At 38.6% G+C, this 17,252-nt stretch overlaps 2 long non-coding RNA genes across 2 annotated transcripts in view; one reads left to right on the top strand and one right to left on the bottom strand.

Annotated features, from left to right (window-relative positions):
- LOC121068289 overlaps nucleotides 1-11,592 on the top strand; it is a 22,927-nt gene extending 11,335 nt beyond the window's left edge. Inside the window, exons 2-3 of the long non-coding RNA XR_005818780.1 lie at nucleotides 9,882-9,919; nucleotides 11,361-11,592. This is a non-coding gene — a long non-coding RNA (uncharacterized LOC121068289). The remainder of the gene's footprint in view (nucleotides 1-9,881; nucleotides 9,920-11,360) is intronic.
- On the bottom strand, nucleotides 7,613-17,252 carry LOC121068287. Its single transcript, XR_005818779.1, has 4 exons — nucleotides 17,127-17,252; nucleotides 13,053-13,055; nucleotides 11,209-11,416; nucleotides 7,613-7,727 (listed from the first exon to the last, which is right to left on the bottom strand). It is a non-coding gene; the product is annotated as an uncharacterized LOC121068287 (long non-coding RNA).

Raw genomic sequence — 17,252 nt, 5'->3', positions numbered from 1 at the left:
GACTCAGCAGTTGTGACACAGAATGGTTTGCAACCGTAAGCAGAGAGCACCAGCCTTTAGAGGAGCGGCAGGTACACTGGGTGTAAGGTACAGGCTGGCTCCTGCAACCTTCTAGTTGTCATTGGAGCTGCTGGGACAGGGACTGGAGAGGGCAGCAGGCCCCATACCCAGTGCCACATGCCCAGCTCGTGCCGTCAGTGGAAGTTCAAGGTACTTAACACCTTCCAGGACCTAGCCACAAGAAAAACTTCCAGAAGGAAACTATCTTGAAAACAGATCATGTGCTGTTAAACATAGCATAGGTGCAAAAAGGACAGAACAGTGTGTGTTGCAAGACATATCTTCTTTAGTGCAGTATCCCCAAGCTATCAGCTTATTCACTCTTGGCTCTCTCTTTCCACTGTCTTATCTGTTATGATGTTGGCACAGAGCTGAGTCCGGTGGGACAGCAGAGCTGGAACAGAACAGTGAATGTTCTCCAGGTTTTCTTTTCTTACAGAATTCCCCAACTCCCAACCTACTTAAGGGGGAGCCATGAGCTAAAGTAAAATTATAGTTTTGTCTTCTTCTCAAGCCAGATATCTCCAAAGGGAATTCTGCTCGCATTGTACTTTTTCTCCAGAACTACTACCACCACCACAGCACCTTGCATGGAAAACAGATTCTTTCTGTTCCCTGATAAAGTTTCCAATTAACAAAGGTAGATTAAATGAATGACCTTCATTCAGTTCAATTTTGCTGTTCTTTACCAGTTGTTCTACACACTGGAATTATATATTTAATCTTTTATAGCCGGTCTGAACATTTATGTAATGTTATAAACTCTGCAGCTGCTCTATGTGATCTGGCAAAGAAAGGAGAGAGTACGTTCAAAAAAAAAAAAAAAGAAAAAGAAAAGAAAAAAAAAAAGAAAAAAAACTTCTAGGTCCCCTTATTTATTTTTAGAAAAGCAAAGTTTCTAGTTAAAATAAAAAGAGTACCGAATGAAGCAGCCTCAATTTCAACACTTTTGTGGCTCTTTGAATTATTTGAAAGAAGATTTATATTTTTTTCTAGAAGGAAAATTAAGCAAGTGTTACTTTCTTTACAAGGCATGGCAAAAACATCCAAGGAATCATGGTTTTCAGAGATCTTCTTTGTTCTTTGTGTTTTAATGCCCCAGAGTGCTCCATTGTGGTACCACAGACAAAGCATTCTTCTTAAATCAGGAAAGAGTATTTAAATATGAAGGCACAAATGTGTGATCCATCCAATGGATGCCATATCCTATATATGAACAAATACCCTGCATCCATATATACTGCTTGATACGCACATATGGGATATGGCATCCATTGGAGCTCAAAGCCATCCTTGGTGCTAAGAACTGATACAAACTGAACCTCCAGAGCTTGATACTTTTCCCTTCTATTTCATCACTGTATTCACTACTGGTCCATAAATGTGCTTCTTGTTAATTCACTTTATTTACAAAGAAAATCCCAATGGATGTTGTCTTCTCTTTTACCGTGGTGTCCATAGCCATAATAAATTATTACATGAAAAAAACAAGCTTTCATTTTCTTCCATGATATTTCTCACTAACAGACTGGCCTCAGTTGGTTTTAGCAGAGGTCAAAGATGCTCAGTATGCCACAATGTTGCTGCCTTATGGCAGAAAAAGAGAAATACCTTTTGAGAGGTAGGACAAGATCTCTGGGTCCAGCACAAAATGTGAGACGAGGATATAACTTAAGGCTACACCTCTGGTCCTCCAAAAAAATAGTCTAATCAGGCAAGAAATAAAGCAGCCCCAACATCTGCTTTGCATCAGGAGGAACAGTGGACTATTTAATGGTCTACCTAACTTGACATGACCAGAGCACAGGACAACATGGGCCTCCTTCAGCCCTGTGGAAACATTCTGTCAACACAGGAGAGCCAGGAATGAGCAACATCAACCACAACAGCTGGCAGAGAGGTGCACTACTTCAAGAAGCTCCCACCCTCTATACCCTTTGCATCTCTGGAAAAAGGCACAAAGACAGAGAAAAGAGTAGGACAAGAGAGTCATAAATGACCTGTGAACAAAGTGTTTAACGCAGCAGAAAATAAAATCTCAGTTCCAATGTCAGAAATGCTGGGAAACCTTCTTGTGGATATTCAGTGCTGTCTGACCAATATTCACAGGAGTAGCCTAGAGGAGACAGGGAGTATTCCAGCAGAGGCAGGGGGGATTTCATAATTTTTTATCTAACTATGGCATTGTAGCTGGAGTCTGGTCTCTTGGGAAGCACAATGGAAGATTAAATGGCAGCAAAGATCATGCTGCATCCTTTATCTGCTTATGTCCAGATCTCTCTCACATATGAGTTGTTTGTAACAGTGCTGAATTAAAAAAATAAATAAAAATTGAGTGAGTTGAGTGCGAGGAAAAACAAGAAAGGGTCAGCTGGACTCAGTTTGACCTTTTTTTTTCATAAACTAACACTTGTGTGTTTGGGAACAATGAACTAAATATGGACTTCACTCAAACAAAGACAGATTCAAGGTTAAGGGGGAGGCTTTTGTTGTATTATGCAATGCTCTGGGATAGTCTATTGTTGGTCCTTGCTGTGCAGATGTAGCCATGGCTGATTATCCCTACTCCCAAAACTCTTTACTCACCCGCACTGTTTGGTTTCCAAGAGAATGATTCTCTAGTGACTGATTTATTTCTGCAGAAATGCGTATGTGAAACTAACTTATTTTACAACTGTTCTGCATTGCGCATCCTCTACCCCTAGCAACAGGAGAAAAAGGCTTTACAGAGGATACAGTATTCCATTGTAAGGCTTGTTTCATTTTTTTGTTTGTTTTAATATACATATATATATATATATTGTGTATCATGTGAAGAGTTTATATTATGTAATAATACTTCAGTGGACATGAGGATACAATCCAGAATAAAAATTATGGAAGAAAAATTAGCAGTGGGACATCCCCTAATGTCACTGAAATGAAAACAGAAAAGCAAGTTTTATAATGGTGGACAAAAGTCTCAACAGGAGCCAGCAGTGCGTGCTTGCAGCCCAGAAGGCCAACTGCATCCTGGGCTGCATCAAAAGAGGAGTGCCCAGCAGGTGGAGGGAGGTGACTGTCCCCCTCTGCTCTGCCCCTGTGAGTCCCCACTTGGAGCACTGTGTCCAGGTCTGGGGCCCCCAGCACAAGAAGAATGTGAATCTGTTAAAATGAGTCCAGAGGAGGGCCACGAAGATGATCAGAGGGCTGGAGCACCTCTCCTGCAAAGAAAGGCTGAGAGAGCTGGGGCTGTTCAGCCTGGAGAAGAGAAGGATCTGGATAGACATCATTGCAACCTTTCAATACTTAATAGAGTCTTCTAAAAAAAGATGGAGAAGGACTCTTTACTCAGGTAGATAATGGTAGGACAAGGGGGAATTGCCTTAAACTAAAAGAGGGGAGATTAGGTGTTAGGAGGAAATTCTTCACTGTAAGGATGGTGAGGCACTGGCACAGGTTGCCCAGAGAAGCTGTGGATGCCCCACCCCTGGAGGTGTTCCAGGCCAGGCTAGATGGGGCCTTGGCCAACCTGATCTAGTGGGTGGCATCCCTGTCTATGATGGGGGGGGGGGAGGGGAGGAGATGGATTTAGATGATCTTTAAGGTCCCTTCCAACCTGAGCCATTCTATGATTCTGTGATTCTATGATAATGAAATAGCCTTGAGTTTCTGTACTGTTTACAAAATTCTACATTAAATTCTAAACTTGGTATAGTATCCCAATTTGTGTTGTAGGCACCAAGCAGCCAGCTCTAAAGTAATGTAAAAAACCTACTAGCAGCGAGTACACATTATATGTAGTGGGACAGAGGAGGGAAAAAATGAAGAAAAAGCAAAATGTAGGTGACAAACATTATGCTTCATAAAAAGAGAGTCATACATTGTTTTCCATCTGGGTAAAATGGCATCTCCGTGTTTCAAATAGAGTGAACAGAGTAGCTCCCAAAGAAATTAAAGGTTGGTCCTAGAAGTGTTTTGTGTTTGCAAGATGTTCTTTGAGAAGAATAGAATTGAAAGTGACACCTTGAGGCTTTCTGATGGAAAATGTTATTGCAAAGTTGCATCACAAGAAAGAGTATGCTAACTGCAAGATTTGAATACTGGTGCAGAAACTTTGGGGAAAAAAAGAGAACGGGGAGGATGGAGGAAAATCCTTTGTACACAAAGAACAAAGATATATTTGCTCTGAAAATCACAAGAAGGCAAGAAACAGATCTGAATGTCTCCTATGTTTGGTGAAATGAAGAACAGAAAAGGGGACTGTCAACACTGCAACATGCTATAAAATGTCTAGTAAGAAGGAAGTAGTAAATGATAATTTCTGATGGCAAACATCTGAAGAACCCAAAGAGCAGGATCTTCTGGAGATGAGTAATCTGACTAACTATCAGCTGGGATGGGGATAATTTGATAGATTTGCACCATATTTGGAGAACAATTGACTACTTCAGAAAGCAAAATGTGATAGATAATGAGAGGTTATTTTAGGTTATGACTGAGAAAGATCAGATCAGGAATCATCAAGTTTTCTTTAAACAACCCAGTGGGGTTATACAAATCTCAAGGAACTGGGAGATCTCTGGGGAAAAAGGAACCGGAAAGCAAAGAAAAGACATTGAGTATTCTTGAATGAGGGTGGAGAGTTCAGAAGCACACTAAAAGGTTGATATGGCTCCATCAGGAACTCCTAAAAGACCCAAAAGTCAAAAAGAAATCATGTTAAAGCTGAGATCCAGAGCAAGAAAGTAAGGATGGGAACAAAAAGCACACAGATAAAATCAGAAAGCTGTGGTATGAATATACAGGAAATGAACAAAAGCTAGCTACATGTTAGAAATCAGAAGAAGGCAGAGATCCACAGATCCACTCCTTACCAGGAAGAAAACCCCACTGAGGAAGTCTAAGTGTTAGTTGTTATACTGTTTGCAAGAACTTTTAATTATTTCAACATTAATCACATAATTAATCAGATCTTAACTAACACAGAAAAAAGTGAGAGGTTAGAAAGGAAAAATTGTGTGTTTTTTTTTTTTTAAAAAAAAGAAGTAAGTTGCATACTATCAAGTTATCGAGTTCTTTCCTAAGAACTTAGATAAAGCAACCTAAGAAACAGTGGTGATTATGTTTTAGGATTCATAGATGGCTGCATGAATCTCAGAAAAGTCAGTCCTTCCATAGTTTAAAAGTCAGAGTTACAGGACCAGGGAGCAGAGTTTTCATTCCACCCCTCCCCCCCCAAAAAAAATAAAAATAATGCATAGAGAAAGCAATTGGGATATTAAAAAGATAATTCTGTAGGTGTTTGAAAAAGAAATCATAATAAGCTCACCAAATTTCCTCTTCTGACATGATTGCCAACCTCCTGTATATAGGGGATTGTAGAAATAGTCCCTGCGAGATGACCTGATACAGACACTACTTCTTATAAACAAACTAGGGAAGTAGAGTGTAGGTAAAACACCCATAAGGTCTTATACATCTACTTGGAAACCCTATACTAAGCAAACTTATCAATAACTTGTAGCGAACTACTTAAAGACGGGTACTATAAACACTATATCATACATGAATGACACCAAGGTGAAAAGGTTGACAAGTGCTTGGGCTACAAGCTCAGAATTCAATGTGATCTTGGGAGAGTGAAGAAATACTCCAAAATCAACAAGACAAAATTCTTCAAAGACAAGTTGCAATAGTTCATGTGGAATCCAGGCAGCTCGGACAGCCAGGGTGAATTGCTCTCTAGGGATGCCTGTGTCTCTGCATTGCAAATAGATGAAGCGCAGGGAACTGTATAGAAAAAATGATTAGCTTTTGAGTGGTTTTTGTTAGGTGAGATAAATTCCAGCTCAGAAGAATTGAAATGCACAGATATGAAGTGGAAAATATTTGTGGCTGGGCAACAGTTCAGCAAGAAAGATCTCAGAATTACTGTGGATCACAAATTCATGATGAGACAAACATGGTGTTTTGCAGAAGAAACAATTCTTACTCTAGGCTATACTAAGAGGATTGTTCCATAAAAGAAATGGGAGTATTTATTCACCCCCTTCTCAGAACTGACAAGGCCACATCTTAAATCCCTGCCCAGTTTTGCAGAGAGAGCAAAGAATCCAGAAGGGAGAGTTTCAGAAAACACCACCCGTTGATAGTCCCTTCAACCTTACAGCTGTATACCTCTTTAGCACAAAACCTTCTGTCAGCTGCATGATTTGTTTAATAAAATATTACTGAATAATAAAGTGTTCTAGTAAAATAATTTATGTAACAGAGAAAACTGGTGTTTGAACCGTGGAAACCAGTTGTAAAGAGGCAACCTTGGCTTCCCTACACAGGAAAACTTCCTCCAAAGGCTATATTTACCCTGCTTGAAAACTATCTGGCTAACTCCAGAGCTGATCTCTCCAGCTCAGGGAGAAATCTGTGCATGCAGATGTTGCAGATAGGGTTGGGATCAAATTCTTGCTTTGTGTCCTCATGAAACAGAAGAACAGAGCTTGCAGGCTGCAGCTTTCCAGATCTGTCAGACTGGCATATCTCGCCATCATTACACTTGCTTTACAATTGCTATTAGAAATTATTTATGCCAGAGCGTGAATTCTGTGGGTGAAGACAGAAGTCCGAGGATCCTCAGCAATGTGTCAAAATCTGCTCCCGGCAATAGTGGAGTGTCTTACAGCTGGTCCCTTGGTGGGGTCAGTCTAAGGCCAGGGATATGCTTTGTCCAAAATTATCCATTCATCCTGCTAGGAAAAAGAGGGGAACAAGCCATCTAAACAAGGTAAGGCTTTTACTATCCCAAATAGAGTTCAGCAAGTGGACTATTGCCTGCATTGGAAAAGTTAAAGAGAAAAGCAGTAACTGGGAGGAGGAGGATGCCTGATGTTGATGACATTACATATGTCATCTTGAAGAGCTGGTGAGGGAGGATTAATTGCTTTGACACATAAAAATGCTCAGATCTGAAATGCTGGAATTGGGTGGGAATCTGACCAGAAGTTGCCGTGTTTCGGGTTTGTTTGGATTTCTTCCAAGAAGCATTTCAGAATTTTGCAATCAAAGTAAAGAGACTGTGAAATATCTCTCTTAACATAGTGATGGCAGCCATTCCCTCTGCGAGACACAACCGGCATACAAAGCAATGCAATTTCGAATTATTCATTAATTATCTCATAAAAGCTGCAGAGAATACACACTGTGCCAGCTCATCAACTGGTGTAAATCAATGCAAATCCAGTCCTTCTCTCTATGAAGCCCACTAAAAGCACTAAAAGTTATTTAACTGACATTTTTGCAGTCCACATTTGTTTATTTTATACAGCCAAAATGCAGGCTAAATGAAATGTTTGTATATGATGTAAAACTAGAGGCAAGGCATGCTACGACCTTTAGCTCCCCTTTTTCTCAGCAAAACTTATCTCACAATGGAGGAAGGCACTGTGGGGCTAATCTTGCTTCCTGGGTGAAGGGTGATGGAGCTCTCCTTATGTGTTTTTACAGCAGGTTCTACCACATCTTCTGCTTCATGGGAGCAGTGGGAGGCTGCAGAATTTTGGGAGTCCTGGCTTCTCCCTCCCTCTCCGTTCTCCCAGGCATAAGGGGTGCTTTGTCTTTCAGATAAGCTTTTGAGTTGTATCTCAAGGCACGAGTCTTCAAAATATACAGTTGTTGTTGTGTTTTTTTTCCTGTTAAATAATTATAAAAATCATCATCGTCGTCAGCTGTCCTCACAAAAATGTCCATGCATTTTTCCTAAAATCCTGTTAGTTGAACATTTCTCCAAGATCCAAGCATAATCAGCTAGAATACATATAAAGAAGATAAAGTAATTAAGTTCTTATTCACCAAGGCATTCAGTCACATGCCAGAGTTAAAATGCATGAATTTACTGCATATTTTATATTTTAAAATATAAATTCATGCACATGAAACACAGACTTTTAACAGAGAATTAGTAGGAGACTGTTGCAATGACAGTGTGTTCATAGATTGCTAGATGCATACTGGAGTTTAATCCTCGTGTAAATCTAAAACAGCTTTCCCATCTTAAACTGAATTACTCTCATTTTACACCATGGTTCATTACTTTAATACAATCAATATGCAAAGTTAACAACCTCTTAGTTGATGTAAATCGGTTTCCCATACATCAGTGGCTCTCCCCTGGAGCCTTTTCTGTTGGGCTGACCTTTCTCCTAGGAGGTAAGCTGTTATATATTTGCATATTCATATTGTTACAGGCTTTTACAAACAAATAATTTAAATGTAATACTTGTCAAAGATGCAAGAACATGAGTTAAATTCTTTATAAAACAGCTGTTCTTCTAATGCTGAGCTGTAGACACTTCAGGCACTTAAACAGAACATCCAGTACTTGCCAAAGAAAAGAAAAGAAAAAAATAGTTAATATACACTTTCTATTGCCACAGACCTGTACAACATATATTTTCAGTCTATGGGAAAATTTTTGAACAGATTTTTTTTTTTAACTAATGGTTAATAGCAATGATTTTTGCAGAGTTCTCAGTAGCAACACATTTCCTAACATGTGAGTAGAGGAACTAGATGGCAAGAAAATAACTGAGGTAGAATTTGTGGCTGCAGATCTGTGAATAAGGATAATAAATGCAAAGGCTGACAGGTTTCGTTCTTTTCCATGCTGTTTTCTAGCAAGCTGCCTTTTCTTCCTGGAATGTAGGAGCTGCAGTTGTTTTGCACATTTCTGTGTAAATTATGCTGTTTCATCACAGAAACATGCAACCATCACTTTAGAAAACTATGACCCATGCAACTTTAGGGTATGTAATCATACATTACCTGGCCAGAAAATGAGTGAAGGGTCTAGGATAGACTGAATAATCAGTACCACACTGACAAAAAGACATCTTGAAATTAACCACACTGTCTAATCTCAGTTGGTTTTCTTGCTTGGTTGTTGTTGTTTTCTCATATAGAATATCAGCCTAAAATCAAGTGTCAAAATGGGCATGTTCAAATGAAGGCTAACTACTAAAATGTTCTTTCATTATGTTTATTTCAATATCAAGTCCTGGAAAATGGCCATAAATTCACAGTTATTTATAGGAAGATTCATGGATTTTCTTTACTCTTTCTTTGTTGTTGTGAACTCAAGCTGTATCTTCCAGAAACGCACCCAAAGTTAATTTTCACACCATGGAGGCTGAAGCATCTTGGTTCTCTAGCTTGTGTATCTGTATGCATCTGTACTTCCTAAGGCCTGACGGCATTGGAGTTAGAATGATTAAACCTTTTCAGAGCCTGGCCCAGAGTGAGTTAGTTCATCTTTCATCGATCTGTAACTTGACACATGTAAACATGTAGGAAGAGCAGAGCTTGCTGGCACAGGCTGTGCCCTTCCACACATTGCATGGACTATATAAGGACAAAGAAGCCATATAACAAAAATCCTAACCGTAATAATTAAGATTAGTAAATCAACTATACAAAGGAACATAAAGTTCAAGAGCCTTAGAGACACTGGTAAATATTTCCCCACCCACCCCATCTTGCTCATTACTGAAAATCCATGAGAACTGTCTGACTGGAATGCTTTGGTTTGAAGCCTGATTGAATCTTGGACAAAATGCTGCACAAAAAGCATTTTCTTCCAGCAACCTACCAATCATGCTAACAGTTGTTGATTTCAGATTTATCACTCCTCTTAAGAAGTGAAAATCTTTATCGTTACAGCTTCCAACACTAACAAAATCTGCCAGAGGTAAGAGACATAGTGAAGATAATTAGGACTGAAGGAATTTGATTTCATTTTCTATGAATTTTGATTATGTATATATATATATATGTTTATTTCCCTGTAGGTCTTCCTGTTTTATTGACATCAATATTTCCACCAGCAGTAAGTAACAATCTTGTATGTTAATTGTTCTTTTTTCTTACTAGACCAGTTATACAGGTCACAATTCATAACTGATTCATAAATACAATATGATTTTATAACATTCAGTTTTGATAGCTTGCCAGATAAGACTTCAAGAAAGAATACCAGTTGTCTACAACTGCTACGTTTCATATGTTTTCAACTATCCTTCCTCTGTAAAATTTCAAATGTTAGTGATGGCATTTTAAAATTTGTTTTAGATGGAAGGAAAAAAGTCAATGATCATTTACAATTGCAGTTTCAAATATAATCTTTACAAGCCTTTTAATATTGAAAGACTAATAAAATTGATTATATCCTTTCTGATTTCTAAGTTCAAATTAAAGAACTGTAGCTATAAAGTTAAAAGCATAGAGCTAGGTGAACAGATTTTATAAAATGTGAATTGGTACAACCCATTAAAATATTAGGCTGTAAAAATTTCCCTTTGACTTTAAAGTATCCTTTATTCCAGTTAAAACTGGTGGAAATTCCCATTATTTTTTCTGTGTAGAGATAGACAGTGTAGTTTCCAAGAGTGATTTTGATTCTTTGTGAGAAAAATACATCAGTAAGGCACTGAACTGAAACTAGTGGGGTTGTGCTTTGTTTTTTTTTGTTTGTTTGTTTTTTGTATATTATCAAAGTGCTTTTTGTATATTATCAAAGTACAAATATTATCAAACTCCTTTTCAGGTTTCTCCTTCAAAAGTATATAAAATTGTAAAGGTAATGTATTCCAAATCAAACTCTGAAACCCAGCCCTAATTTGGCCGCTCAGCAAAGCATCCAGCTGTTATAAAACTTGAAGAGTTCTTCTGCTCCCTCTTGTTTCATAAACGGCAACTGCTAAGTTTTTTGCTGAGTAAAACTCATGACAAGACCACCTTCAGAAAATATAACCATTAAATAAGACAAAAGAAATCATTCCAGGTTTCTGATTCTCTCATGAAAATGTCTGTTTTGATGCCACCACCACCCAGAAGAGAGAAGTGGTAGAGACTCTATAAAACCTTATTATTAGCTTATTAGTATTACTTTACTTGGAAGGCACTAGGATACTATAGTGATGGTTACATCACCTTAAACAAGACGTAATGCAGATCTTTGTGTGACCTGAAGTGACCAAATCCCAAGATAATAGTCTCTCAGAGCTGCAATTTGGGTTATTTTACTTTGTTTACAGATGGTAGCATTTCAGTAAGATTTTCCAAAGGGAAAAGAGCTATTTTAGCATGCAAAGTGTTTTGGGCTAGGCTCATAATTACCTCATCCAGCACAGATACAAAAGCAGCTATGATGAGAAGTTTCACAATGTTCCTTGCACAAAAATGCTTCTTTTTTTAGCTCTTGCAACCTGGATTTTTCTTAAGTCACCTGTAGCCCAAACTTCTCTGAAGTCCCCTTTCCTCTCTTACAGATGGGTTCATTTCACCAGTTTGACACAACGCATCTGTTTTGGACAATTGTGTGACACTGTAAGTCCCCTTGGTCACTGCTGAGTTAACGATTCAATAGAGGAATCCTCTCTAATGCTGAAAGTCACGTTGACTCTGAAAGATACCTAAGTTAAAAAAAAGAACAGGAGGACATGAGCATCACCTGCAAATGTTTGCTGAGCAAAGCACTCTGTTTATCTCCACTGTGTTACTACTTCCACATTTAAGTTCAGTGAGACACGATGGAGCCCAGGAGAGGAATGAATTTCTCTCTCCAACATGTGGTAAAATCAGCCTGCAATTCACAGTAAATAATGGGAGGAGACAGAGGTAATTTCAACTTTTGAGCACAGACATACAGGGGGCCCAACCAAGGCATTTCTCCTTTATATATGAGTTTGATCCTACCTCACACACCTCCTGTGTGTAGGACTGCCAGGAATGAGAAAGAGCATTTTGTCCCTTCTTACACCCTTATCAAGAAACAGGTAATGATAATTAGATTTCAAGTTTTACCAGTAACTCATCTGACTGTTGGACCTTTCCCTACAGAAATGGGTTCTGTACTTAAAAGAGAAATGAAAATAAAAGAAAATCTCCCATGTTTTCTAATCATTTGCAGCAACTAAAACTTGAAGATCATTATAAACATCAGGCTTGGCAGCATACTAAAAACTCTTTCCCCTTCTAATATAGCTGATGCTGGAGGGCTGATCCATTGGCTTCTATTTTGGGAGGTGAAAGAAGGTAGTCACTAGAGCGCTATTAAAAACAGAGTTTCTTCAAGACATTTGCATCACTTAAATGGGTCATAAACAAAGGCAGAAGCAGTATTTACCGTGCTATTAAGGTAAACAAAAATAGAAACCCACAGGTAATTATGAAACAGATTGAGTCTGGCAGGTGGGTTCCAGCAGTCTGGTTTTGATTTCCAAACGAGGGATTAGAGCCAAGCTATAGACCTGCCATAATAAATTAACTATATTCCCATACTTACATGGCTTGTTTCTTTTCACTTCTACTTTCATTTTACATTAGCAGCATTTGGCGCTCTGATCTAGAAACAAGCCTTCTCGTTTCTTAATCACCTCTGAGCCTGAAGTTGGTTTTATGGTGGAACTACAACTACTGCACAGCGACCAGCATGGGGCCATCCTGCCAGGCAATACCTGTGCAGCACTGACCCCAGGACCTGGCATCCATATGCCGCTCACAAGAAATGGAGAAGCTTCACTTACATTTTTAAGAGGAAATGGCTTGTCAGTGAAATAATGAGTCCCGTGAGCAGAAACTACAGAGAAAAAAAAAAAAAAAAGAGAGAAAGAAAAACACCATGCAGATATTATGACAGGACCAAAAGAGTGGTACCACTCAAGGAAATTGAGCACAGAGGGTCAAACAGGAGGGGTTGGAGCAAGTTTGTGGAATATGTTTAAAACTGAGGAGTGTGTTTGATTTTACTTTTTACTGCAATCTAGAATACCAGCTCGCACATTTCTTCAAGGGATGTTCTCAGTAGCAATGCAGGCACCAATGTGCAAATGTTTTGCACTTGGAGAGCAGTGACTGCTGACCACCATACACCTCTGGAGCAGTTTGCGTGTGAGGAAGGAGGATGTCAGTGGCCCAGGATCCCTGGTATCCCAGCCTCCACATGGGTGTAAACCCCCTACTGCCTGCCAGGGCTTTGTTCTGTGTGCCCTGCTGGTACCCTCGCTGCCTCTGCCTGACTTTAGCTGTAGAGAGGGCAGGCATGACTACCTACACTGCAGTCACAACTCCAAAATGAACTCCAAAGAGCCAGAGATGCTTCCAAAAATGGGACTTACAGTCTTGGAGCACTGCTGTGCCCTTGAAAACTTTATTCACTGGCCTTTTGGTGGTATTTTTTTCCTATATATTATCAGACAGGGCAACAGTCTAACTCGGGGATACAAGGTGAAAATCAGCAATCCTGTACAAAACAGTAGCACTGAAAACAAATGCAAGTTACTCAGATTGTGAATAACCCAGGCCAAAAGAAGGAGCAAAGGAAACGAGAACAAATATGATTTACACTTTCAACAGAAAACTGACGTATGATCACTGAGCTGAAGTGCCTGTTGTAACTTCATGTACATCTGCTTTGATTTCTTTTGCTTAGACCAAAATCCATTAACAAGGCCCAAGAGGTTAAAAACTGAGAAATGACAGAAGTGAAGTACTACTGCCAATTTTCAGTAGCAGAACAATAGAAATAAAAATACAAAAAAAAAAAAAAAAACAGAAATAGTGATTTTTTTTTTTAATTTAAGTTTTATTACAGTTTCAGATTTTAATGGATAAACTAAGCTTTTGTGAAGACTGTCAAACATTTCGTTTCATTTCTAGTTTCAACACTGTTCTTTTGGTATGCAAGTATCAGAATTCAAAATTGGGTTTAAAAATACAAATACATTTCTCATACAAAGTATGGTTTCGATCAACAATGTGTAAAATGATTAAGCTTTTAATGCAGAATCACCTGCAAACAAAGTATATCATTTAAATCACAGATTAAATAGTGTGATGGGATACGATTAATGTGTTTTGTTAGATTCTTTAACAAAAGGAAAAATGTAGCAGCTTCTTAGTGATTTATTTTCTGTGAAAGTAGCAATAGTAAAGGATCTTGAGAGAACACCAAAAGTAAGTATCCTCCTTGGAAGGAACTCCAGCTCCTTGGAGACCGACATGGCTCAGCACAGCCTCTGCAAATTTCATAGGTTTTAGAAAGGAGCAAAACTTGGAAAATGATAATGTCATACCTATAGACCTTGTTAACCTACAGTCCTTACAGCAAGCTCAAATAACACACTATGGGGGTATGAGCTTTTTAAAGTACCCATCAGAAACAGTTTCCAAGACTCCTTATTCACAAAACCTTCCAATCCCACATTTCCATTAGTTACTACAGCACCAGCAAAGTTCCTGACTGACCTTGGTAGATGACAGCACAGTGCCAAACTGCCCATCTTGCTTCACAATATTGTCTTGTCTTTCCACAAACTCACACCATTCTGTTTATAGCCATTTACCATCTCTTGTGCAACACCTAGACTGTAAACTCTTTGAGACATGGAGCACGTCTACTGCCATATTTCGACTGCATCCAGTACACTGTGCTGCCAATCCACAATTACACCTCCTAGGTGACATGATACAAATACAGACTGTGGTCAACATTGCCTTTCCATCAAAAAAACATCATGCTCCTACTGCATGTGAAAGATGAGAGATAGAACGTATTAAATCAATGCTCAAAATACATGTTTTTTATTACCTAAAAATAGAGTGAATATCTTATTTTAGTAAAGCATTCACCACTTCATTCCATTTTCATTGAACTATGGTCCAGCAAGTAGTCAATAATAATAATAATAATAATAATAATAATAATAATAAATATAAAAAGCATGTACTAAATCACTCCATCTGGTATAAACTGGTACAGGTTTCTTGCCATCTTCATTAGCTTTGCTAATGACTTGTGCAGTGATCTGGAACTAAACACATTTCTTCTTTGTACCCCTGACTGTTTGAGGAAGAAAATATGACTAATGCTAATTTTGCTTGTAAAATCCAAAGCACTGTATTAATACATCATTATTTAACAGCTATAAGTGTGTTAAAGAAAAACAGGCAGAAGAGCAGAAATTTGTTCCTCATGAAAGGAAAGAAAAGTCTTCTTTCCAGAATGGAGCTCCAGGCTAGCTCTGTCTGTTGATCTGAGTAGTGATGGTAGAATATATGTTGGAAACCTACAGTGCCCCAACACAGAAAGTTTTATCCTACCAGGAATTAAAGGAGAAGAGTTCCACTACAGTGTAGACAAACCACAAGAGCAAGCTTTTGCTTCCTGGTGCTCACAGCAAAAGAAGAATGGGGAAAATGACCAGCTCAACACTGAAAAGAAGGCAATGAGTTATATTGCAAGACATTTTACTGATGTCATCCAATATCACAAACAAGAAAGATGTAGCAAGCCTGGACCAGGCAGGAAAGATTGTTTGGCTGCTTAGAAGGTTAACAAAAATAAACAGAGTTGTAACCTCTAAAGTTAAACAACACACTTCTAAAATGCTATAACTTTATCTGTATGGGTTTAATCTACACCTATTTTAGATTAAGAAACTGTTCCTTGTAAAAAATACCTTATCTTCACTACTTAACCCTGCTAAACATGGTGTTTTCTGCATCTCTCTCTAAAGCTCCTGATACTGATTGGCAGCATCAGTAAGGCACATTAGCAGTCCCTGGATCAGGAAGACCTTTCTAATGGCTGTAGTTAACAACTTTTCCAAAGTATTTATTCTACATCTGGACACATTCCAAGAAGATGGAAACAGTGTTAAAGTATAGTTTTTTAAGAAACAGGTTCTCCATGAATTCAGGCTTCTTAAACTAAGGATACATAAACAAGGAATCCATTGGGAGATTCATTATGAAAAGCTCAGGCAAATCTATAAATGGATAAGGAGATGAAATCTTTTTTAGCTAGATGGAAACAGATTTGAGCTCCTTCACAGTCACTCTGTTATGATTTTCCAGATCTCCCTCTGTCCTGTGTGAGAGAGTTTTATCTCCTTGGATAAGCAGCTTCCACACCTTTCATCTGATGACTAATGGCAGGCATTTCCCTAACATTCTTGAGAGAGCAAATTTTACTGCAAAAATGATATACTAAATTCACCTTCTAAAAAAAATATATATATATCTTTGTTGTTGAGGCCTAAAATAACTATGAAATATTTTAAATGACCTGTAAGCCTGCTGTTGGAAGCAAGTTTCATTCTCCCTGACAACACTTTAAACTTCATCTGTAACAATTAGAAATATATATCCCAACTTGTAGCCTTTCACTCATGTCTGCTGTAGTTTCTCTGCTGAAAGTTTCTCAAGAAACAGATTATTATCAAAGAATTTCCACTTAACAAAGCCAAGACCAAATGCCTGAATCTTGCTTCATTACTCTTTTCCTGGTGAGGGAACAAAACTGAGTGACAAGTTTTGGAAACTTAACAGGAGCAAGCTCCTCACCTGAGCTAGTGTAACATTTCATAGGTGCTGCTACCTCACCTCACTCAGAGGCAGGAGGTGCCACCTCTGCACTGGCTGATGTAGCTGCATTTAAGACAGCGCATTCATCCCCACAACAAGCCTGGCTGGACCATGTACATGCATGGCTCAGTAAAATAATTCAACTCCCCCCAGATTGATTTATTCTATTACATACACACATAATGTGATGAGAAAGACTCTGTACCATGAACCATATTAAAATTTTATTTCCATTGATATGAACTTGAGGCAATATATTTGGCTTCAGTAAATATATCTAATTTAGAGAAGGGATGGTAAGAAAAAGCTTGCTCCTTGAGCTCACGATCAGCACTGAGTAACTCAGAACCTTATTGAGGCTACTCTGGCCTCCTCTCTGTTGGAAGAACTCATTACAAATGTTGTACCCCTTAGCCCCTTTCATAATTTGAGTGTGTCTCTAACGACATCAACTCTGTCAACACAAACAAAAATCTATGTATGAGTGTTTCTCTCTCTCTGTAGCAGCCAGACTGCATATCCTTCTGCAGATCAAACAATGCACAGAGAGCCTTTGGCTTACAGTAATTTTATTTGCTAGTTATTATAAATAACTCCAGGGGAAGGGGAAGAGAGAGGAGAAAAGCAATTACTGACTTCTAAAACTACCTTCTTCTCCACTCCTCAACGGTCAGTGATGAGCTGAATGGAGCTCTCCAAGATTACTGGTGCATCTAGCCAAATTCCTACAGACCATGAACACACTTGCACTGGTAGCAGCCTTATTGTCTTTCTGGGAGTAACTGCTGTAGGAA

Source organism: Cygnus olor, chromosome 3 (assembly GCF_009769625.2).
Source record: "Cygnus olor isolate bCygOlo1 chromosome 3, bCygOlo1.pri.v2, whole genome shotgun sequence".
Lineage (NCBI taxonomy): Eukaryota > Metazoa > Chordata > Aves > Anseriformes > Anatidae > Cygnus > Cygnus olor.
The sequence above is the reverse complement of the archived record's forward strand: the minus strand, read 5'-3'. Positions and strand labels throughout refer to the sequence as shown.